A 24,787-nucleotide genomic window follows, 5' to 3' on the forward strand; every position below is an offset into this window, starting at 1 on the left:
ACAAGATGGCTGCCTATATGACCAGGCCAGCAGAGGGGTTAGTGAGGGACAACCAAATGACTTAACAGCAGGCTGCATGGAGCAACTGGGCCAGCAGGGGGGGACAGTTGGAGGCAACCAGGCCAGCAGAGGGGGGCAGTTGGGTGCAACCAGGCCAGCAGAGGGGTCAGTTAGGGGTGACCAGGCCAGCAGTTGGGGCAGTTAGGGGTGACCAGGCTGAACGGGGGGTGGGGGGGTGTGCAGTTGGGGGTGACCAAGCTGGCAGGGGGGCAGTTGGGGACTATTAGGGTGACAGAGTGGCCATTGAGGGGCAACTAGCCCAGTAGAGGGGCAGTTGAGGGTGACCAGGCCAGCAGGGGGTACAGTTAGAAGCAACCAGGCTGGCAGAGGGAGGCAGTTGGGGGCAACTAGACCAGCGGGGGGCAGGGGGGACAGTAAGGGTTGACCAGGCTGGCAGGGAGTAGGCAGTTGGGGAAAACCAGGCCAGTGGGGGGGGGGGGGCAGTTAGGGACGATCGGGCCAGCATGCAGAGGCAGTGAAGGGCAATCAGGCTGGCAGGAGGGGGAAGTTAGGGGTAACCAGGCAGGCAGGCAGGTAGGTGAGCAATTAGGAGCCAGCAGTCCAGGATTGTGAGAGGGATATCTGACTGCTGGTTTAGGCCTAAGGGGTTCCAGATTGGAGAGGGTGTAGGCTGGGCTGAGGGGAGTCCCGCCCCCCACCCCCCCCCATGCACAAATTTCATGCACTGGACCTCTAGTATGTATACGTGTATTTATGTATATACTTGGTTATACAATTGACCCTTGAATAACAGTCATATGTTAGTAGTGTCAAGCCCCCATGCAGTAAAAAACCTTTTAACTCCACAAAAACATAACTAATAACCTACTATTAATAGAAAGCCTTACAGATAGCATAAACAGTCAGTTAACACATATTTTGTATGTTATGTGTTATATACTGTATTGTTACAATAAAATATGCTATAAAAAAGAAAATCTTATTGCAAAACACATAAGTTAGAGAAAATACACTCGCAATATGTATAGAAAAAGAAATCCATGCATAAGTGGAACAGCACAGTTCAAACTTGTGTTGTATACAAAGGTCAACTGTATGTGTTACATATGTATTTATGTATATATCACAGAACACGGTTTTCTTTTTCTCTATCTGCTTATGCAGCAGAATAAATCATTCAAATGTTTATTTTACCTTGAAATTTTCTCTCAGTGCCTTCATTACTTTTCTGTATTTTTTTTTTATAATTCTATAGCCATATTTCCTAAGAGACCTATTTACTTTTGAGTTTCCTAGTTGTAGTTTAATAGATTTCTAGGAGGTCTGGGACCTTTTGTTACTATGAGATTGAGTTCAGATTTTGTTATTTATTTTCTGGTAATCAATTTTCTCAAGCTAGAGTCCATTTAATTTCTCTGGCAATGATAATTTGGAAATAAACTCATAGGTGCCCATAGGTAGTACTTTACAAACTATTACTAGCTTATGTTTTACATTGAATTCCATTTTAATGGTCAAAGTGGGTTTTGCAATATTTGCTATTTTAAAATGTTTTATTGGAAAAATAAAATTTTATTTTGCAGTAAACTCATCATAAAAGGATGCATATTGATTGGTGTGACTGAACAGTGATACTAGTACAGATACAGGTCTTAGTCTGCCTTTCCGTCTAAAGCAGTTGTTAAGCAGTTGTTGTGTGTGGTTGGAGAAAATCAAGTAGCCTATCCAAGTCTCCTCTGAAGCAACCAATTAGACATGAGCAGTATGCTGGTGTCCTATAACTTCCTTCTGACCCCAACCTCTAACCATCCTACCATTTTCAATACTTTCGTTATGATTTCGGAGCGCTCCATCCTTGACCTGTCACTAAACTCATTCCATCTTTTTGCCATAATTAAAACCTCACTCTATCCTATGACGCTGCATCCCCAGAAGTCTCCTAAAGTGGAGAATGGGTTCTCTACACCCTCGGAATCTCAGAATGAAAAAACACAGCTCAGGTGCTTCAAACCAATCCTCATATGAAATCCCCCTCTGCTTGGAGGTCCAAGTTTTCAAGCTATACCATAATCCAGCTTCTCCTTGTGCCCAGAATGCCTATGATTTTATGGACAATCCCCTCATGTTTACTATATACTTTCACATATATCTGTGGTCTTCCTCTCCACGATACTTCATGCCGTCATTCTGGGCAACATCCTGTCCATACAATGTGCAATATTCAAGTTTCACAATTTTTCTTTTGTCTTTATCATTAAAGTCTAAGAGTTTTACTAAGACTTGTCTCTAAGTTGACCATTTGGAAATTCTTTTTGAATTGTAACTTTAAATAACATTTCTATTCCATCACTGTTTTTCTTATTCAAGGTCTCCAATTATATGTATGTGAGGTTGTCTTTGCCTATTTCCTATAGCTTTCACTTTCTTTGATTGTTTTTCTACATTATTTTTATGCTATTCATTTTGTATTCCTCAATACCCCTATGTTTGCCATTGATTCTGTTCTCTCATTCACATTATAGTTTAGTCTTCATTCCTGAGATGATTTTGTCTTTTCTTTTTTTAAATTTCTTTCTGGAGTTTACTCGATTCTAACATTCTTTTCTGCCAATTCTTCTGAAATTTTGAGTTTCTAATTGGGGTGGAGTTTTTAATATATGAAAATGTTGATTTAATGATATTTAATTCAATACTCCTATTCTTCGTGGTCTTTTTGTAAAAGAATAATTTCATTAACAGAACTTTTTTTCCCATAATTTCCATCATCTTATAGTAGTCTTCGTGGTAGTTTTCAGCTACTTTGTATTTACTTTAAATGTCTTATATTTGCTTTGATTAACAAAAAAGTAATTATGTAGACAGAGGTGAGGAGTTTGGTGGTTTACTAGTTTTCTTAGTTCAAGAGCACCCTCTTCTGTTGGTATAATGAACTGGAGTGTATTTAATGAGGGGTATATTTTATGAAGGGAATTGATTTGTCTTTTTATTTAGTGACTCTTTTATTTAGTTGGATCTTTATTTTCCTACTACCTCTTGTTTTTTTTATCACAAAATTCTTTCAATATTCCACTAGTGGGACTCTGTCAAGATTTCCATCTTAGAACTTTTGACTTTCATGGGTTAGTGTTCTGATATACAATATATTATTATTGTATATCTATCTATATATATAGATATAGATAGATAGATAGATAGATAGATAGATAGATAGATAGATAGATAGATATACAATAATATCTATATATATTGTCACCACTAGACTAGCATTGTCTCCTCTTTTCCATTAAGATTCTACCTGTCTCTCTACTTTGGTATGTGCTCTAAAGTTGCCTTTGCAACTATTTATTTGTTGTATCCTTCTATGTAAGTAAATTTACGGTATTAGTCTCCAACTTAGGTTGTGCACATGGGCCTGTGTAGTTTTACTTACTTTCTTTATCTGTATAGTATTTGGAAGATATGTGCAGAGTTTGATATTCAGGTGACTGTAGTTATTCTTAAATTGTTATGTTTTGTTATGGTTCTCAGGGTCTTATCCTAGATTTTTTTTTCCTTTTTACAAACTCTAAATGACCTTGATGACTTCTGTTCCTGATAGACTGATGACTATCAAATTTTATTGTATTGCTGGGCTTCACATCTTTTATTATTGACAAATGAGGTATATTAACAGTTCACACCAGTTATTTCCCACTAACATGTTAAAGACTAAATTATCTTTTACTCTCCACCTCATGCCATATCTGCTCTTTCTCCTGTATCTCTCATGTTAGTAAATGTACCATATCATTTTTTCAAAATGACCTATCATCTATAACAATAAAAGCCTAAGCGACTGTCATAACTGAATGGATGACCAAACAGGCTGCATGGGGCGACCAGGCCCGCAAGGAGGTTAGTGAGGGGTGTCCAAATGACTGAATAGCAGGCTGCATGGGGTGACCAGGCCTGCAGGGGGGGGGGCAATTGGTGGCAATAGGCTGGCATGGGGGGCAGTTGAAGGCAACCAGTCTGGCAGGGGGACAGTAAGAGGTGACCAGGCCAACAGGGGGAAGGGGAGATAGGGGCAACCAGGCTGGTGGGGGGGGGGGCAGTTGGGGGCAACTAGGCCAGCAAGGGAGGCAGTTGGTAGAGACCAGGTCAGCAGGGGGTGGGGGGGTGTTAGGGGTGATCAGGCAGGCAGGCAGGTGTGCAGTTAGGAGCCAGTGGTCCTGGATTGTGAGAGGTATGTCCCAGATTGGAGAGGGTGCAGGTTGAGCTGAGGGGACTTCCCCTCCCATGCACAAATTTTGTGCACCGGGCTTCTAGTAATTACATAAGACAGAAAGCTTCCTATAACTCCTGGCTCCAGTTAGTCTTTGGGTACTAATGATTCTTCCTCTTGAAGATCTCACATCTATATTCCACCACTCTCCAAATTCTTTAGCAGCATCACTTTTTGACTGGATTACTACAACAGCTTCCTAGCTATAGATCCTGCTTGCACTTTTGCTTCTTCCACTCTATAGTCCACATAAGTTTAAGAAAACTTTATGTCACACATACCCTTCAAAATGCTACATTCCCTTCATAAAATAGTCTTGAAACCAAAATGTAGCCTGTTTGAGTCCAAGTTTGTTATCTCCCAAAATCAAAGAATGAAGTCGCAGACAAACACAGTTCATGGGACCAAAGTTTATTGAGAGAAGCAAGTCCTGGAAAAGGTGCAGCTGGAGTTTCATGTTGCAACCAGGTGTAGTTCACCATCCAAGCAAATTAAAATCTATTAGTCCATGTGTGGAATTGCACATGGCCATAAATCACGTGGGCACAGAGATGTACTCCCCTCGCCACAAGAATGTCAGAAACCCATTGTGTGCAGGCGAGAGAATGGGCAGGGGGAGGGGGTGTGCATAGTTTATTTGTATATATGCTTGCTAGTTTCTGATTGGTTTGTTCAAAGAATTCTGCCTTAATATGCTTGGAATTGGTTTATACACCTCATTGACTTGTGATTGGTTACTGCAAGCTGCATGTCTTAGTAATATCTGTATACTTTAAAGTTTATGTCTCCCACTGTGGGCCCCTCTTTCCCCACCCAGCTGGACTGTCTTAGGAACTCCAACGAGTTGGATTCCCTGGTTTTATTTCCTCCCTCCCCCGCCCCTTGCATGGTTCATCCCTGACCATCTAACTTCCCTCTGTCTCCCCGTTAGCGTGGTCTAAATGATGGTTCATAGTCTGATAACTGCTTATATGTCTAGAATTCTGTCACCAGTCCTTACTTTCACTTCTCTCCTTCCCTATGAAACACAGAGAAACAGAAACACTGGCAGATTATGCTCTGTAAATTTTCCAAAGCATTAATTCTAGTCCCACATGCTGTTCCAGAGCATACCACTGCCCCTCAAGGGGTGAAGTCTAATTGCCCTCCCCCTAAATACTGCCCAGCCTCAGTGACTCACTGCTAATAAATTAAATGCTGTGGAAGTGAGCCTGCATGACTACTGATACTAGGTCATAACATCAGTATAGCTTTAGCCTAGGCTCTCCTTACCCTCTATCCCTCTCTCTCTGTGTCTCAGAACCTGTACATTTGGAACCTGGGTAAGCAAGAAACTCAGCTACCACACTGGAGATACCATATTGAGAAGCTATGTGAAGATAAAGAAAACCAAAAAACCCCAGGTTTTCTAACACGAGAATTTGTGTCTTCCCAATCTAAGCATCAGACATGTGAGTAAATGAACTTTCATATGATCTCAACTCGAAAGCTTGAGCCAAAGTTATGGTGAATAGAGCAGACACAAATATTCTCACCAACCCCTGACTGGACTGCAGATTCATCATAAAATAAATATTGTTATTGTGTAAGATTTAAAGTTTAAGCCATGAAGTTTGGTGGTTAGTTACACAGCAATTGAGAAGTAAAACAGGCAATAGTACACAACCCAGCTGTATTAAATTATTTTTAATTTCCAGTATTTCTTAGTCTATCTTAATATACCCTATACTTAGGACATTCTCATTTTTTCCCCACACCCTATCCCTTTAGTTAGATAATGCTTTCTTTTCCATCAAGATTCAGCATAGAAATGGCTTTTTAAGCCTTTCCTGATTCTAACAAATTGTGTTGAGTAACTGCATGTGCCTCCACAGCATCTATATTTACATCAAACAGTAATTATAATTTGAAATTACATTTAAATTTATTTATTCCTTATAAATCTACTAGAGGCCCGGTGCACAAAATTTGTGCATGGGTTGGGGGAGGGATGTCCCTTAGCCCAGCCTGCACCCTCTCCAATCTGGGATCCCTGGAGGGGTGTTCGACTGCCCTCTCCCAATCCAAGACTGCTGGCTCTTAATCACTCACCTGACTGCCTGCCTGGTTGTTCCTAACCACTTCTGCCTGTCAGCCTGATCACCCCCTAACCACTCGCCAGCCAGCCTGATCAGTGCCTAACTGCTCCCCTGCTGGCATGGTCACCCCTAACTGTCCTCCCCTTCAGACCTGGTCTCCCCGACTGCCCTCCCCTACCAGCCTGGTTGCCCAAACTGCCCTCCCCTGCAGGCCTGGTTCCCCCTCAACTGCCCTCTCCTATAGACCTGGTTCCCACCAATTGCCCTCCTCTGCAGGCCTGGTCACCCCCAACTGCTCTTCTCTACAGGCCTGATCCCCCCCTCCCAATTGCCCTCCCCTGCAAGTCTTGTCCCCCCCAACTGCCCTCCCCTTCAGGCCTGATTGCTCCCAACTGCCCTCCCTTGCAGGCCTGGTCTCCCTCCCAACTGCCCTCCCCTGCCAGCCATCTTGTGGCAGCCATCCTGTGTCCACATGGGGACAGCCATCTTTGACCACATAGGGGCAGCCATCTTGTGTGTTGGAATGATGGTCAATTTGCATATTACTCTTTTTAGATAGAATATAACCCATTAAGTCTGGAACATCATTATAGCTTTAGGATGTAGCACATTTCATGAGACCAAAATGAAAATAAATTGGATGTGAATAGAGTAAAGAAATTCAAATCATGCTTTTCTCAAATACCAGGATAAAAACTATTGCATAAAGTTAATAATAACTGGTAACATCAATGGAATATCTATTATATGTCAATTGCTATCCAAAGAAAAGGTTAATAATAGCTGGTATTATCAAAGGAGCATCTACTACATGTCAGTTGTCACACAGAGCACTTCATAAGTACTATCTCATTTTAATCACTATACAACCCTATAAGAAGTGACAAAGTTATAAATACAGTCTTGGTTTAAATCACAGCTTCACTCAACTTTTCTAGCCATGAAGCAGTAATCAAGTCAGTTGAACTCTCAAAATCAATGCCATTCTCTTAGATAATTTATAACTTTTTTTATTCAAGACACACATGGGATGATCAGAGAGGTGAGAAATATCAGGTGCAATATCAGAACTAAATTTTTACATGATTTAGGTGATGAACAAATTGGGAATATTTGCTTTACATAAATATATCCTGAGGATCTCCAGTTTCTCTCTATTTAATGTGAATTAAATTAGTCTGGCACACAAATGGCCAATAAACACATGCAAAAAATACTCTACATCAGTGGTTCTCAACCTTTCTCATGCCATGACCCTTTAATACAGTTCCTCATGTTGTGGTGACCCCAACCATAAAATTATTTTCGTTGCTACTTCATAACTGTAATTTTGCTATTGTTACTGAATCGTAATGTAAATATCTGTGTTTTCCGATGATCTTAGGCAACCCTGCTAGCGGTCTTCAACCTGTGGGAACCACTAGATAGGTTGAGAACCACTGTTCTACATCAAATAGAAGTGCAAATTAAAGCCAAAATGAGATACTATTACACACCAACCTGAATGACTAAAACTTAAAAGACTGATAACACCAAATGTTAATAAGAACTTGGAACAACCAGAATTCACAAAAATTGATAGTAGGAATGTAAATGGGTACTATCCAGGAATAAAAAAGAAAGAACTGCTGATATAAATGACATGGATGAATCTCAGAAACATTTTGATGATTAAAAGGAGCCTCCTATTATGTATAGGCTGCTGAATTATGTCCCTCCACATTCATATATTGAATTCCTAAACCCTAGTACCTTCAGTATGTGGCTGTATTTGGAGATAGGGCTTTAAAAAGTATATAAGGTAAAATGAGGACATATGGATAGGACTTAATGCAATATGCTGGTGTCCATATAAGAAGACAATAATAAGACACAGACAAAACAGTGGTCAAGAAACAATCATATGAGGACACAGGAAAGAGGGCTCAGAAAAAAAAATCTGCTAACACCTTGATCTTAGACTTTCAGTCTCCAAAACTGTGAAAAAATACATTTCTGTTGTTTACACCATCAGTCTATGATAATTTTTATGGTTGCCATAGCAAACCAAAGCAAAAGGCTTACACAAAAGAATACATTTAATATTATTGAAACTATATAAAATTCCAGAATTAGCAAAACTATTTTGTGATTAAAAAAAAAAGAAGTTGCTTCTGAAGAGGGGACTAGAGCATTAACTAATTAGAAGGAACATGGGATGAAGTTTCTGGGATGAGGATAAAGAGGATTGGGTTATACAAGTGTATGCATTTATCAAAATTCATGAATGTGTACTTAAAAGAATTGTGCATTTCACTATATATAAATGTTACATCAAAAGAGAGAAAAAACTGTAAACAATCAGTGGGACCCACTTCTGACATTAGAAGTCATACTGTTCCCATTTCTTCCACTATAGTTGTAAACCCAAGCACACAGTGGTGCTACTGTATTTTCCATTTTCACTTGGATATTTGCTAAAACCCATCAAAGTGAAATTTACTGGGTGACATGCCTCTGCTCTGCTCATTAGCCAAGAGAGCTTAGTTGAAGAATGAAGCTGTGTGGAGAGGAGACTTATCTTTTTGTTCCTTCAGTAGGAAAAAGAACCTCAGTTGCACCATTGGCCAAAAGTCTTTTTGATCCTCAGCTGAAATAAATTTGTTGAATTGAAAAAACGTAAGTCTTTAATAATCAAGATACTGAGTTGAACATTATTGGACTGAAAGGAGCTAATTCTCAAAAATTTTTAAGGAGCAAGGAAATAGAAATGTGCAGCCATATCTGTTCATGGTGAGTGGTCTTGACTTCCTTCCGGTGTAAAAATGAAGGAGCTTCTGGATTTCGATTCAAAGTTCAGGTATTTTGTTTAAAGGGGAAGAAAAACTCCAATGTTCTACCTGTGTCACCCTGCCTACGGAAATCTAGACACTAATGTTCTGCTTGTTGAGAAAGCCTACCCTTTGAGCCTTTTCGAAGATTTATATTAATTTCTCAAATTGCCTTAGGACTTCATCTACATAATCTCCTTGGCATTTTGACTGTTTCTGACCCAGATATGCGGTTTAATTTATTTGCCTCTTAGTGAGTCAAATATTTTTTATATCACTGAGCTTTCTCATTCAACTAGACCGGCAGTGTTTCCCAAACTTTTGACATATGTGTACCCCTTCTATAATTTTGATAATGCTGAGTACCCCTTGTACTCATGAGAACCTAGAATTAGGTGCAGCTAAGGACGGTGCAGTGCGTATCCCCACCAAACTCTTCCCTGAGGGTATGCGTACCACATTTTGGGAAACACTGAGCTAGAGGAACTGGGTGGGAAGGTACAGGTAAGGATAGCCCACGGAATTACAGCTCTGCAAATCTAGTATTAGAAGAGGAAAAGAAACACTGGTCCTCAATCTATGAGATTTGAGATGAAGCATAATATAGGGTCCTTGTTTATATATTTAGAGTCCTTCTCATAATTGTCAGCTTTTGTAATAAACCTGGAAAAAAAATTGTCTGGCTTTCAACCCAATGCCACTTCTGAAAAAAATCAATTACCACTTTTCTCCTATTGATTTTCCTGTAAAGAAAAAATATTTTTTTACTAGAATTGGCTAGATCTTCAGTATGGTATTTAGGATGAGGGCTACTATAAGTCTGTTGGATTATCTTAATTTCCATACCATTGAGCTGTGACAACCAACACCTAGTTATAATTTCAAGTACTCTTTATAAAATTCCCCCAAATGCACTTTCTCATTCTTCTAGGCCCCATATTTCTATAAAGGATGTTATGGAGAAGTATATTCTCAATCTCTTTTATGTCTAAGAATAATCCATAAATACATAAATCCTTAAGTAAATAAAATTCTTTGCCAAAACCGGTTTGGCTCAATGGATAGAGCGTCAGGCTGCAGACCGAAAGGTCCCAGGTTCGATTCCGGTCAAGGGCATGTGCCTTGGTTGTGGGCACATCCCCAGTAGGGGGTGTGCAAGAGGCAGCTGATTGATGTTTCTCTCTCACTGATGTTTCTAACTCTCTATCCTTCTCTCTACCTCTCTGTAAAAAATCAATAAAATATATTTTTAAAAATAAATAAATAAATAAATAAATAAATAAAATTCTTTAAAGTCTTATGAAACTGACTGAATTGTAAGATCTAAGTCATAAAAGGGGTGTCAGTAATATAAGTATGGCTTCCCAAACCTTTTAAACACTATATTGTCCTGTCCCATTTCACTTTGAGCACACACTGGAATAGGCACTTTGCTCCATTTGTGAACTTTGATGTGACAGCACTTCAAAGATAACCTATTTCTCCTTATGCTATTTTAAAAAATCATAACTTATAATATTAAATACAATCTCTATATTAATCTAAATGAAATTTCACATATATTTAAGGTTCAACATATTAAATATTCAAAATCATCCTAGTACAGTATACTCACCAAAAGTGCTAAAACATGAAATGATTTCCTTCTAAAACCTAATCAGAACTTCATCAACACCGATGAAACTATGTCACCACATGTTTATTAGGGCAAACATTATAACAGAGATAAGCTGACTAGAGTAGAATTATAGTTTCTACCACTAATGATTAATAACAACAACAAAAGAATTGACAGCACTATATTCACAATCATCTTGTGAGGCATTTTCTTTTAACAACACAGATAGAAGATAGGCTGAAACTACTGTTGACCTTATCAATTCTGAGGAAATAAAATTGGTTCTTCTATGTCTTGATTTAACAATACCTGTACAAAAAGACACAAGCTTCCTTTTCCCTTGAGTTTCTCCCCTAAAGCTATTAAATTTATTTTACTTAAATCACTCAGTGACTCATAAAGTTCATATCTGTTTCTGAAAGATGGATCTGAGCAGAAGGCTTAATAACTAGTGACAATGATAAGTAAAAATACTTTGGGAAATTGTTGCCCTTGGTAAAATTTTTAAATCGACCTGATAGAAGCATAAATATCCATTGAAAACCAAACAACCCTGGGATATCAGAGCCTGAGCATCAGGAAGACAAACATGATAAGCAACAAGAAAACCCAAACAGAAAAGTTCCCATATACCTAATCATTATTAGCTAAAGGATGCACCTACATAGCTTATGTCTAAACAAACATAAAAATAAAAATTTCTTATTAGTTCAGATCCCAAAAACTCTTGAGAAATACTAGTATACCATCCTTGAAATTTAATTTATTTCAACAGCTTTATTGAGGTGCAATTGATATAGAAAAAAACTTGCACATATTTAATGAATGCAATTTAACATTTAAAAAGTACAGATATCATGAAAACTATCACCATTCAAGGTAATTGCATATTCATCACCTACAAAAGTTTCCTTCTGCCAACCTAATAATTTTAAATGCCAAAAATTTAATCACATTGGGGGATTCAGGTTAATAAAAGTAGTAAGGGTATTATTATCATTGGTATGGCTTCACAGTTCTTTATATTTTGTAAATTCAAGAAACCTGCTCAGTTCAGGGTTAGGGGAATGTTCAACAATAATGTCTGATAACTTCATAAAATAAAAATGTCCCCAATTAAAGATCTTTTGATATAGACTTATTTACTGTCTGCCCCAAATGGGTAAACGAAGCATTCCCAAGCTGATTTAGACAATTAATTCTAAGGAGATTGTAAGTATAATTTCCTTCCTGATACCAAAAAGTAAATGTTTTTATTGCTCAAATTTAAGAATAGACAATATATAAAATTTCTTTGAAAAAGTAGTCAATATTAGAATTTTAATTTCATCATGTAAGATAAATGAAAACATATAAAAAAGAAAACAGCAAAAACTGAGATTGCTATTTAACCTGTTGCCTTCACATATGAGAGTTTAACTACTTATAAAAACAACAGAGCTTATTTCAGAAACAAGAGCTTACCTATTCATGTTTTACTTTATTAAACAGAATGAACCTGCCAATTTTTTTAAATATATTTTATTGATTTTTCACAGAGAGGAAGAGAGAGGGATAGAGAGTCAGAAACATCGATGAGAGAGAATCATCGATCAGCTGCCTCTTGGACACCCCCTTTCGGGGATGTGCCTGCAACCAAGGTACATGCCCTTGACCGGAATCAAACCCGGGACCTTTCAGTCCGCAGGCCGACGCTCTATCCACTGAGCCAAACCGGTCTCGGCGAACCTGCCAATTTTAAAGTAGACAGAAAAAGACTTTGACACATACCATTGTCTGTCCAGCTCAGAGATGTATAATCTCTTTCATCCTGAGAACTGAGCAGGGCTTCTCTGTCCATGTTCAGCCAAATTTCTGAATCATCCAAAATATCAATTTTTTTCCCTTTCCATACTCCCAGTAAGTCTATAAAAACACTGAAAAATTGTCATGTGCATTAGAGAAATAGACTGAAACAAAAAAAAAGGTTCCATCTAATGCCAACGAGCCTCTTTAGAGAACTGCTCTGGGGCTAGGCATTTTGCATATCACATTGTCCTACCGCTAGAGATCTGAGAACCTACAACTCTTAAGTGGACAGGGAATAGCATAAACAGTATTAGGAAAACAGAGGTATTAGAGGGAAAGAGAAGAAAGAAAGAGAAGGAGGAGGAGGAGGAGGAGGGGGAGGAGGAGGGGGAGGAGGAATAAAGAAGAAAGAAGAAAAAGAGAGACCCTTGAAGCTCAAATGAATGCAATGTCATCCTCCTAAGTCCTAAAAGGATCCATAAACTTTTGAAAACAAGTTATAATAAAACCAGAAGAAAGTTTTAGAAAATTGTGTGATGTCCTTATTAAGATGAAGAGATATATGGTTGATATGAGAAAGAAGCAGAAAATAATAAGGATTAAATGGACTGAGACTTAAAGATCCTATATAATAAAAGCCTAATATGCAAATTGTCCTCTTGACTGGGAGTTCCATCAGGAGTTCAACCATGGGGCGGGACTGGCCAGCCAACCTCCTGCATCCCCTCCCTCTGGTCAGCCCAGAACTCACCCATGCACCAATTTGTGCACCAAGCCTCTAGTAACAAGATAAAAAATAGGGTAAGGCTATAACATGTTCAAGTAAGAAAACAGGAAATGAATAAAAAGTAGTGGCAGGAAAAAACACACAGAATTTACACAGTTTAAATCCAGTAATTGAGGAGAATAGATCTGAGAAGCTATTTCAGAATGCAGAGAAGAGTAACTATTAAAATATTGAGTCAATATGAAAAGAGGAAAAAAATGTATCTACTATAAGAATCTAAATCTTCACAAGGAAGGTATAAGAGTAGGAAGAAACAAGAAATTAGAAACAAAGTAGTAACAAAAATTACAGTGAAAAACAACCTCCCCAAACTAAAACAAAATCTTGTGTGAATATACAACCAGCTGTTATATATATGCAAATAATTATTCTAGTACAAAGTACCAGAGTATTTAAAAAAGCAAAAAGAAGCATCTTCCATATCCCTGTCTTTGTAGGTAATTGGAGAGACAGATAACCACATGCATAAATATAAAATTACAACCAGGACAAAAATGTGGATGATTTTATCTAGTCAGGAGGTCAGAAAAGGTTTTCTTAAGGAAGTTATATTTCCTAAGAGGTCTGAGAGACAGTGGAAATTAAGCAAGAAACAGGAGATTCTCAGGCAGAGAGAGTATAAAATATGAAGTTATTTAGCATTCGGGAGTATAGCATGAATGAAGAACTATAAGGCCAGTCAGACTGGGACTGAGAGACGGGAGAAACATATATGAGATGACAATGAGGAGGTAGGTAAGAGCCAGACCATCTAGGGCACTGTAGGTCAGATACTTCAATCACTTTTTTTTTTTTTACCAAGATATTCAGTAAGAGATACTTTTACATCATAATCCAGTACATATACCCACATGTACATATATAGAAATCAATTTGCTAGATCACGAAAGCATTAAAAAAAACATGAAATAGAGCACAATACAAATAGGACAAATTAGAATATTTTTCTTATAAAAAAAGTAAATAATAGTTTGTTAAATCTTTTGTTTAGACTTATGGCATTATATATACTTTATATATGTGTATATATAAATACATCTACACATGTATATTTCATGTATAAAATTATTTTTATCCTTTTATGATCTAACAACTTAATTTTATGATTCACCAGTGGATTTCCACCTGCAATTTGAAATATCCTGTGATAAATCCATGTTAGATGTTTGCTAATTCAAGCAGATTTATGAGGAGGACAAATTTAAATTTGGGAAAAACCAATTTCTCTAGCTACAGTGTGTAGGTTTGTAAAGAAGTAAGCCAGGGGCTCTTATAGTAAAAAGTAACACATAACAGTGGCTTGACTTTGAGTGTAACAGAGGAGAGTAAGAAAGATTTCAGAGATAATTAGGAGGAATAAATCAACAGCATTTTATGATAAGATAAATAGGGACACAATTGTCAAAGATAACTCTTAAGTTGAAATGGGCCTTGAGTAAAATATTGAAAATAAACCAAATAGTGACAAAATTTTGGACTTACAAGAACAAACAAAACCATCTAACAAGAAATCCTCCAGACAACATATTACTAACAGAGAAATCAAACTTGGATTGGCTTCAGACTATTCTTTTGCAATGGGAAGGGCCAAAAAGCAATGAACAAATAAACCACAGAATTTAGAAGGGAAAAAAAAAACTGGTGAGCCAAAGATGTTATGTTAAACCAATTTGTCATTCAGGCATGAAGGAAATAGAAAGTTATGGTAAAATACAGGCATGTTGAGAAAAAATGTATCATCCACAATATTGAAAAAAAATCACTTGAAGAGATGCTTCTACTGGGAGATAAATATAAATTTAAAAAATCAAAAGTAAGGAAATCATGGTAAGAAAAAAATAAAGATTAACAGTTGATATTGAAACCAATTAAAAATAAAATTGAGTTTAAATGGTTATTTAAAATAAGTAAGAAAAGAATCTTGAAAGAAAAGATGTATAATATAAAAAATAATGAAATTACAACAATGAGACAATAAAACACAAATTATATTAAAAGAGAAGATGATTAAAAGCATGCTAAATTCCTCGCCTAACACGGAAAAAATGACTCAGAAGATGCAATTGCACTAGATTTTGAAAATTAGAAAGGAAAACCTGGACCATCTTTTTTAATAAATACAATCATAGCCACAAGTCAAACATAAAACACAATGTAAATCTTCAAAATCATTGTATTTTAAATTTTACAATAACATAAAAAACTAGAGGCCCAGTGCATGAAAATTCAGCCTCGCCTGTCCCCTCTCACAGTCTGGGATCCCTCAGGGGTGGGAGGCAACTTAGCCACTGGGAAGGTGATGTCCCCATCACACCTCTGCTACTGCCACTGCCAGCAGCCCAAGCCGGCCCTGGTTTCCTGAGCCTCGGACGGCCTTGCATGGCTGGGCAACTGCCATCGAAGGCTTGCCTGTGCCTCAGGCATCAGCTGGGCAGCCGCTATCTGAGACTTGTTTGCACCTCAGGCTGGCTCTGGGCAGCTGGGGGCTGAGAGGACTGGGGACTCCAGAGGCAGGTGTGTGGCAAGGCCAGACCCACCTGGGGGCCGGTCCAGCCTTGCCACGTGCCTGCCACCCTGGCAGGGCTCAGGAAACTGGGCACTGACATCTTTGAGGATGTGAAAGTCAATTAACATATTTCTTCCTATTGGCTGTGGGCACTGCCATCTTTGAGGGTTTGGCAGTCAATTAGCATATTCCCTCCTTATTGGCTTGGGTGCCACTATGTTTGAGGGTATGGCAGTCAATTAGCACATTCCATCCTTATTGGCTGTGGGCACTTCCATCTTTGTGATGCTGTGAGGATCAATTAGCATATTTGCTCTTTATTATATAAGATAGTTTAAAATAGTAAAACCCAGAAAAAGAGAGTGGTTGCATTAAAAAAAAAAAAAAAAAAAAAACCTACAGAAACATAAATAAAATTTAACATAAGACAGAAAACATCAAATATATCATCTTATCTAATAAAGAGCAAATATGGTAATTTACTGCCATGCCCTCATAAGATAGAGGTGTCCACAGCCACAAGATGGCGGCACCCAGTCCCCTCAGCCTCACCTCATCCAGCTGGAGTCCCCCAGTACCCTCAGCCCCACCTCATCCAGCCAGAATCCCCCAGTCCCCTCAGCCCACAGGGGAAGGCAGTTTGGGTGATCAGGCCAGCAGGGAAGGGCAGTTGGGAATGATTGGGCCAGCAGGGGAGCAGTTAGGTGTCAATTAGGTTGGCAGGGGAGTGGTTCGGGAATGATCAAGCTGGCAGGCAGAAGCGATTAGGGGAAATCAGGCAGGCAAGCAAGCAGTTGGGAGCCAGCAGTCCTGGATTGTGAGAGGGATGTCCAACTGCCTGTTTAGGCCCTACTTCACCAGGATTGGGCCAAAATGGGCTGTCAGACATCCCTCGAGGGGTCACAGATTGGAGAGGATGCAGGCTGGGCTAAGGGACACACCATCACCCTGTGCATGAATTTCATGAACTGGGCCTCTAGTATTAGTATAAATTATATAAATGTCAAAGCACTATGCTTTATACTGAAACTAATCCTGTATAATAAAAGGCTAATATGCAAATCTACCGGATGGTAGAATGACTGGTCGCTATGATGCACACTGACCAACAGGGGACAGACGCACAACACCGAAGCTGCCCCCTGGGGGTAAGTGTGCTCCCACAGGGGAAGTACCGCTCAGCCAGTTGCCTGGCTCAGGCTGGCGAGTGCAGCGGTGGTAAGGATGTCTGACTGATGACTTAGGCCTACTCCCCCTGGAGAGCTGGCCTAAGCCGTCAGTTAGACACCAAGGGCTCCCAGACTGCAAGAAGGACAACCCTGCCCCACAAATTTTGTGCACCAAGACTCTAGTATAAAATAATATTGAATGTCAACTGTAATTAAAAAAAATAAAAAATAAAAAGTATAGTATCAAAGAAGGAAATATAAAAGTCTTACAAGTAGGACTTGGTACTTTATTCTTTTAGTTGTATTTTTCCTCTTCACTAAAGTTATATTCTTCTGACTGAGATAAATAAAAATTAAGGTTTCCAATACCAAAAAATTAAAAGAAAAATCATATAATATGAAAAATTTGCGCCGAGACCGGTTTGGCTCAATGGATAGAGCGTCGGCTTGGAGACTGAAGGGTCCCGGGTTCGATTCAGGTCAAGGGCATGTACCTTGGTTGCGGGCATATCCCCAGTAGGGGGTGTGCAAGAGGCAGCTGATCGATGACTCTCTCATCGATGTTTCTAACTCTCTATCTCTCTCCCTTCCTCTCTGTACAAAATCAATAAAATATAAAAAAAAAAAGAAAAAAAAAGAATTTGCAACAAATACCATAGTTATGATATCTTTCACAAAATAAATTTCAAAACAACCAAGAAACATTTGAATTATGACTTATTCACATAAAGAATTATTAGTTATTAGAATCCTTTTACTGGGAAATTATCATGATTTACTGTTAAACAGAACACTAATATCTATACTAATGAAAGGGTAGTATGCTATTTAGACCAGACTTCTTCTGGACATTTTTCTTGACAAAGCCACTGTGGCTGTGAGGCCTGGAGAGAGCCATGGTAAGTCAAGTCCCGCCTCTGCATGAGAGCTGCACAGGAAACACCTTTGCTGACCACTCATTGACTAAGCTTATGGTATCCCACTTGCTTGGGTAATAAGAATATAAGAAGGTAATCTAGGGTTTTTCCACCTCACTCCTAGAGGTAAAAATAGAGGTCTGCTCCTGGAGGGCTAAGAAAAGTCATATCCTGTCCTAACCATTTTGGCTCAGTGGGTAGAGCCTCGGCCTGCGGACTGCAGGGTCCCAGTTCGATTCTGGTAAAGGATATATTCCAAGGTTGCAGGCTCCTCACTGGCTGGAGCCCAGGTTAGGGCTCATGCAGGAGGTAACCAATCAATGAGTCCCCCTCTCACATTGATGTTTCTCTCTCTTTCCCTCTCCCTTCCATACTCTCTAAAAATTAATGGAAAAATATCTTCAGGTGAGGATAAGAAAGAAAGAAAGAAAGAAAGAAAGAAAGAAAGAAAGAAAGAAAGAAAGAAATGTCATATCCTATGATAGAGACTTCTTGAAAATGCCTTAAGAAAGTTGTCATTTTTTTATGGTGAAGGGAATGGAGTCCATGGTGATGAAAACATCATGGTAGCTGCGAGGTCCAAGGGCCAGCAGCTATAGCAGCCGGCAGTGGCAACAGCAGTGGAGTGACCAGGCAGCACCTTCCCCTGATTATCCGGTCACTGGGAGCAGGCCTAAACCATCTGTAGTACATCCGCTGAGGGCACCCGGACTGTGAGAGGGAGCAGGCTTGGCTGAGGGACTCCCTTACCAGTGCACAAATTTTTGTGTATTGGACCTCTAGTAAAACTATAAAAATATATATATACTAGAGTCCTTGGTGCACAGATTCATGCACTGGTGGGGGACATGGCCTGTGGGGATCAGCCCACTGTGGGAGTGCCATTCATCCCCATCAGGCCCCGCTCGGTGAGGGGCATAGCTGGAGATCCCTTGTCAAGCCCCACTGGGAAGGGGGCACGACCTAAGGTCCCCTAGCCTGGCACAGGGGCAGGGGACACAGCCTGGGGTCCCCAATCAAGCCCTACTGGGCAGGGGCATGGTCTGAGGTCCCCACCAAACCCTGCCAGGTGGAGGGCACGGCCGAGGTCCCCCAGCCTGACATCAGGGTGAGGGCATGGCCTGAGGTCCCCTGTCAAACCCCTTGGGGGTTGGGATGGGATGCAGCCTCAGATCCTTGCTGATTGCTCATTAAGGCTTGTTACCGAAACTCAGCCTCCACTGTGGGCTCAGCCATCTTGTGTTACAGACCCCCACACACACCTCCACTGTGCGTGCTGCCATCTTTGTGGTGGAATGATGGCCAATTTGCACATTCCCTATTTATTATATAGGATAGGTAGATATAGAATATAGATATCCCTCAGTTCTAAAAGTTTATATACACTACATGAACCCATTTATACAGCATACCTCTTTGTATTATGCATATATTTCTATTCATATATTTAAATGAAAAGCCTTCAAAAATGTGTTAAGTTAGAGAGAGCAGAAAGCCATTAAAATATAAAGGCTTTGTATTTGTCCTGAATGTTGACTTTCTGGTTGAAAATGTTGCCTTCAAGTCTGCAGTGCTGGATGCCACCAGGTAACTCCTTAATGAGTTTCCCAAAATTATGTACAATAAAAAAAATTATTTTTACAGTCAACACATTCATATTCCATTCAGCAATGTAAGCACCCACCATGTGTTGAGGCTTCCTGGGTAGTGGGACTAGCTGGTGACTAGCAAGGGCACTCACCCTGCTGTGAAGAGCACAGTCTAGTGGTTTGTTCTCTCTTCTTCTCATTAAGCATAACCTTTGTTAGATTTTTAAAATTGTCATTTTTCAATTACAGTTGACATTAATATTACATTAGTTTCAGGTGTGCAGCATTTATATGACTTAGGAAGTTACATTCCCCCCTATAAGTCTAGTACCCATCTGACACCATACATAGTAATGACATTATTGGCTAGATTCCCTATGCTGTACTGAACATCCTCATGATTAGATTTTGCTTGGCCATGCCTTATTCTCTACCATCATGATGACTAAATTCTGGGTCTAATAGTAATCAGATTTTAGACAATTCCCTAAATTACCTGCCAACCTTCCAATAAGAATGATTAAAAGAGTCAATGAAGTAGAATACTGCTTTCACTTAATTAGCAAGATATTAAGTTTTAGATTCTTGGGGTAAAAACAAAAACTATATTGAATAACTTTTCACACTTAAACGCTTTCACACTTAACCTTTTAACATTTCTGTTGCTTTCATTTCTCACTACTCACCCATCTCTTAATCTAGTCTGCTTCCACTCCTGCTGCTTACTGAACCTGCATTCCCAAGAACCACAAATCGGCCCCTCACTGTTATCTTCAAAGACCCTTGTTTCTGGCCTTTCTCCTTGTACTCCCTGTGGTTTTCATCATTTCCTCCCAAAGTAATTCTGTCAACCCCTAGGATGAAGCAGCTTTATCTGACACTTTTCCTACTGCTTGTCTCTTTGGTGACTGCTCTTGTCAATTCTTCCCCCGCCCTCCAATGTCAGCTTTTCACAATATTGTTTTCTTTGCCCTTTTCTCAACTATTAATACTTTCTCTTTTGGGAAAATGCATCTATTCTTACTAATATTTCAACTATCATTTCTACAAAGTTAACTACCAAATCTTTAGCTACCATTGACTCTTCTCTGAAGATGCAGGTCCACACCTGCATGGCTCAGTGGATGGTTCATGTGAACATCGTTTCAAACTCAAAAAACACTTAAAAGAACTCCCCACATCTCCCCTAAATTCATACTTACTCACCTGACTTCATCTCACTTCATATGACTCTCCTGCACCCAAACTTGATAACTCTGAGTCATCAGTGAAACATGCTATTAAAATCTTCAGGTCTAGCTCAAATTCTCTTTGGATTAGTTATTTTGGTTATTTGAGTGTTCTTGGTCTTGGTTTCCTCATCTGTAAAATAAAGTGCAGCTCAAATGAGAAGGTGAAATCATGGATGTGGCTGTGGTCTGTAAACTTATACTGCTATGTGAATATTAGGTACAGTTTTTTCCACTTAGCCCAGAACATGGCATATAATACAATAGATACTCAGTAAATATTTATCGATTAACTGAAAGAATGAGTGAACAAATGGTTGAATTAATGCAACCCGTGATTTTTTGGTGCCATATTATCCATTTGGCTCAGAGTATACATTGCTCAGTCCTTTTGTTTAGGTACATCTTTACTATATGTGCCTTTATTTCATGTACCAACACTCAGATTCTTGGGAGTAGTTGCCTTCCTTATTTTTGCTTGTTCCTCCCAGGACCTGGCAATATCCTTATAACATATCGAGAATGCACTAGTATTTAATTTTATATCCCATTTGTAAGTCTCTTAAGTGTATATCAGCTAACTTTTTTCTATTACAGGGAATTGATGCACATTATTTTGCAAGCCCATATTCTTGAGACTTTACTCATTTTTTAAATCATGACTCACATCTTATTAGTTCAGAAACTAACATCAAACAGTGACTTTTATGGCATGGTGAAAGAGGGGTTATTCAGGCCTCCTCACTTTTTAGATTTGCTTTAATTTAGTCATAAAATTCCTTTCCTGTTGAATCTCAGTGGCCAAAGGCATCTTCACTCTGATATATGTAATTTAATCAAACTGCTTTCAGCTATGTTAAACTGAGCTATGCACAGGAATTGCAACTACAGATTGTACCAGAATTGGAGCATTTTTTTATTTCTTTATTCATGGTGACATTTCTACACTTAAGCAAAAAAACAGTTTTGCTATCTTTCCTCTTCCTCTCTCAGAAAAACTTACTCTCAAAGGGAAAAACAAGGCAAAGAAACAGTCCCCACATGGCTGGCCAGGCAATTATGACAGAAGGGGAAATATGTATGTGTCAAACAGCACAGCCTTTGAGATATCTGATCTCTATGAAGCGAATTTTGCAATTGGGTTTGGGTGGGTAAAATTACTGTATTTCCCACAAAAGTATTTTCATTACCAATTTCCCAGAAGACTTTTACTCATAGCTCTTTATTACTCTAGATGTTGTTACATTAGATGTATATTTAACCAAATAGAAATGGGTGAATAGTAGACACTCCCCTGTTGTTTTATATTTATATCATATAAGTTACAAGTAACTTCCTTGGGCCAGATACATCAAATACAGATGAGGCACATTGACTTCAGATGTCATAGGCCAAGAGGCTCAATCTATTTATTCGTCTGAGTGACTCTTTAATTTCCCTTTTTGGAATAAACTCCTTTAGGTATGTGGCTTAGACAATTTGTGCTCCCTTATAACTTCTTTTTAAAATCATCTACTATAGAACTTTCAATACAGAGTAGTCAAGGGAGTGACTATGAAAAGGATAGATCTCTAAGTTATGGCTCTGTATTAGTTTTCTAGGGCTGTGGCAAAGTACCACAAACTGACTGACCTAACACAGATATTTATTGTCTCATCGAGTTGTGAAGCCAGAAGTCCGAAATCAAGGTGTAGGCAGGGTCACACTTCTTCTGGAGGCCCTGACAGATCCATTCCAGGTCTCTCTCCTAGCTTCTGGTAGTTCCCTGGCTTGTGGCAGTATAACTCCACTCTGCACATGGGGTACTCATTGTGTGTGTCTGTCTGTCCAAACATTCCCATTCTATAGGACACGAAAGACTTCATCTTAACTTGGTCATCTGCAAAGACCCTGTTTCCAAATAAGGTCACATTCACAGGTGCTTGGAGTTAAGACTTCACATCTTTTGGGGGGACACAATTCAACCGTAACAGCCCTATGCAGTCACTGCAGTAGATATCCATACAGAGGACAAAGCATTGGGAGTCAGCTTGAATACTGTAGGAAGCCAAGCATTATCAGCTACACCTGAAAGTTACTGGACATTTTAGAAGTTAAAACAAACAAAAAAGATGCAGCTTCCACCTGACAAAATTTAGATGGAAAGGACAAAGCCCTTTGAATCAACAGGATGTATGCCAAAGTAATAAAGGACATTTAAGAAAATAAGCTTTTGATGTTTCACAAGAGTCTCAACACTTAAAATTATACAAGCTTTCTCCTTTGAAATATGCAGATAGCACAATTTCTTTTGTTTTTCATTTAGATGTTCTCTGGAACTTTTTCTTCAGGCTAAATACATTTATGATAATAAACACAATACTACAAAATAAAATAATCACTAACATTTTGTTCTTCCTATATACCATCCTTTGCATATATTAACTCGCTTAATCCTCACAGCAGACCCATGGATGAGATACCATTGTTTATCTCTATTTCATAGAAAACACATGGAGAGCTCACTTGCCTAAGGTCACATTGCCACTAAAAAGTGGAACTGAAATGCAAACCCAGAGAGTCAGGCTTTGGAGACTGTGCTTATAATATTAACTTCAAAATCTGTAATTTTTAAATGTTCCAGCAAGCCAAACTACAAAATCTGAAGTTCTTTTTTAGCTAGCCTTTTAAAGTCAGATATTACTGTTACCTTGATGGGGTTGTTTATTAAAACCAACATTAATTTTCACTTGCCACAAGTATAAGCTCTCTATTAGTTCATCTTCACTGATTTTTGGTTTGGTTTGGTTTAGTTTGGTTTGGTTTGGTTTAGTTTGGTTTGGTTTGGGGCCTTATGCTGTGTTTTTCTTGGGTAGACCCCCAATAAGGCTGATTTAGGGACTAAAATTATTCATACAGTTCTCTTGTTTTAATATATTCATCAGGATTCAATCAGAAAAGTAGAACCAGTTTGTGTGTATGTATGCATGCATGCATGCATGCATGTATGTTGCCTCAGAAGGTAACACACTCACATATATTAAGAGATTTATTACAAAGAATTGGCTTATATTATTGTGGGGACTGGGTGAGCAAGTTCTAAATCTATAGGTCTGGCCATCATGAAATGCAGATCCTGGAGAGGCTGGAACTCACAGACCCCAGTTGAAGTTGCTGTCCACAGACAGTTTGGTAATCACTCTAATTTAAAGTCAACTGATTATAGACATTAATTACATCTGCAAACTCCCTTCATAGCAACACCTATTAGTGTTTGTTTAAATAGCTGGGTACAGTAGCCTAAAGTTGTTGACATGTCAAAACACATATACACATGAAAACATACATACAAGCATATATACATACACATATTTTTACATATGCATGTAATTTATATATGTGTACACACACACACACACATATACAAGGAGATGTAGTACATTTTCTATGTAGAGTTAGTTTGTTGGACAACCTAATTAATACAAAAAGACAGCTTTGGACATTGTCGAGTAGAACCAATTCTCAATGAGAAAATTGATTTTTTCCCTATGAAAAAAAGTTACTAAAATGTAATGTTTCCCAAAAGTTTGTTTTCAAATAAACATATTCAGATGAGAACAACTTAGTTGTAAATATTTCTAAGAGAATTATAAAAATGGTTATGATTCTCATATAATTTTACTTACAAAATCTTTCCAGGAAAATATCTTATGACGCAAACAAATTCAAGTATTACCAATTTATGGAATAGTCTAGGCTTGGCGGGGCACTGACATAAAACAACTTTTCTTCAACTCGGCCCTTCAAATTAACTCTTGGATCTCCCTTCTGCACCCATAAGTTATATTGCAGGCAGATCCCATAGCTTTTCCATGCACTTGCAGTCCATTTTCTGGTATTAAGAAAACCATTCTAAGTTTATATCCACTCACTAGTTAGCTGCCTCTGGCAACTTCTGGATAGGAAAGAGGAGAGAGAGGAGGGGTCTGAGGTGACTGGTGCTATTGTTTCAAGCAGATGTCCAGATGTTAA

General features: G+C 38.7%; 2 long non-coding RNA genes across 4 annotated transcripts in view; one reads left to right on the forward strand and one right to left on the reverse strand.

The window, feature by feature from the left end:
* Window positions 1-24,787, forward strand: part of LOC311625923 — a 237,638-nt gene that overhangs the window by 153,988 nt on the left and 58,863 nt on the right. The window lies entirely within an intron of this gene.
* Window positions 1-24,787, reverse strand: part of LOC311625922 — a 204,692-nt gene that overhangs the window by 142,937 nt on the left and 36,968 nt on the right. For 2 of the 3 annotated variants that reach the window (XR_014795590.1, XR_014795591.1), the window contains exon 2: window positions 20,754-20,909. This is a non-coding gene — a long non-coding RNA (uncharacterized lncRNA). Of the gene's footprint in view, window positions 1-12,561; window positions 12,708-20,753; window positions 20,910-24,787 lie in introns of all 3 variants that reach the window. The other variant, XR_014795592.1, reaches the window with a different exon arrangement.

Source organism: Pipistrellus hanaki (genome assembly GCF_964339955.1).
Source record: "Pipistrellus hanaki genome assembly, chromosome: 7".
NCBI classification, from domain to species: Eukaryota; Metazoa; Chordata; class Mammalia; order Chiroptera; family Vespertilionidae; genus Pipistrellus; species Pipistrellus hanaki.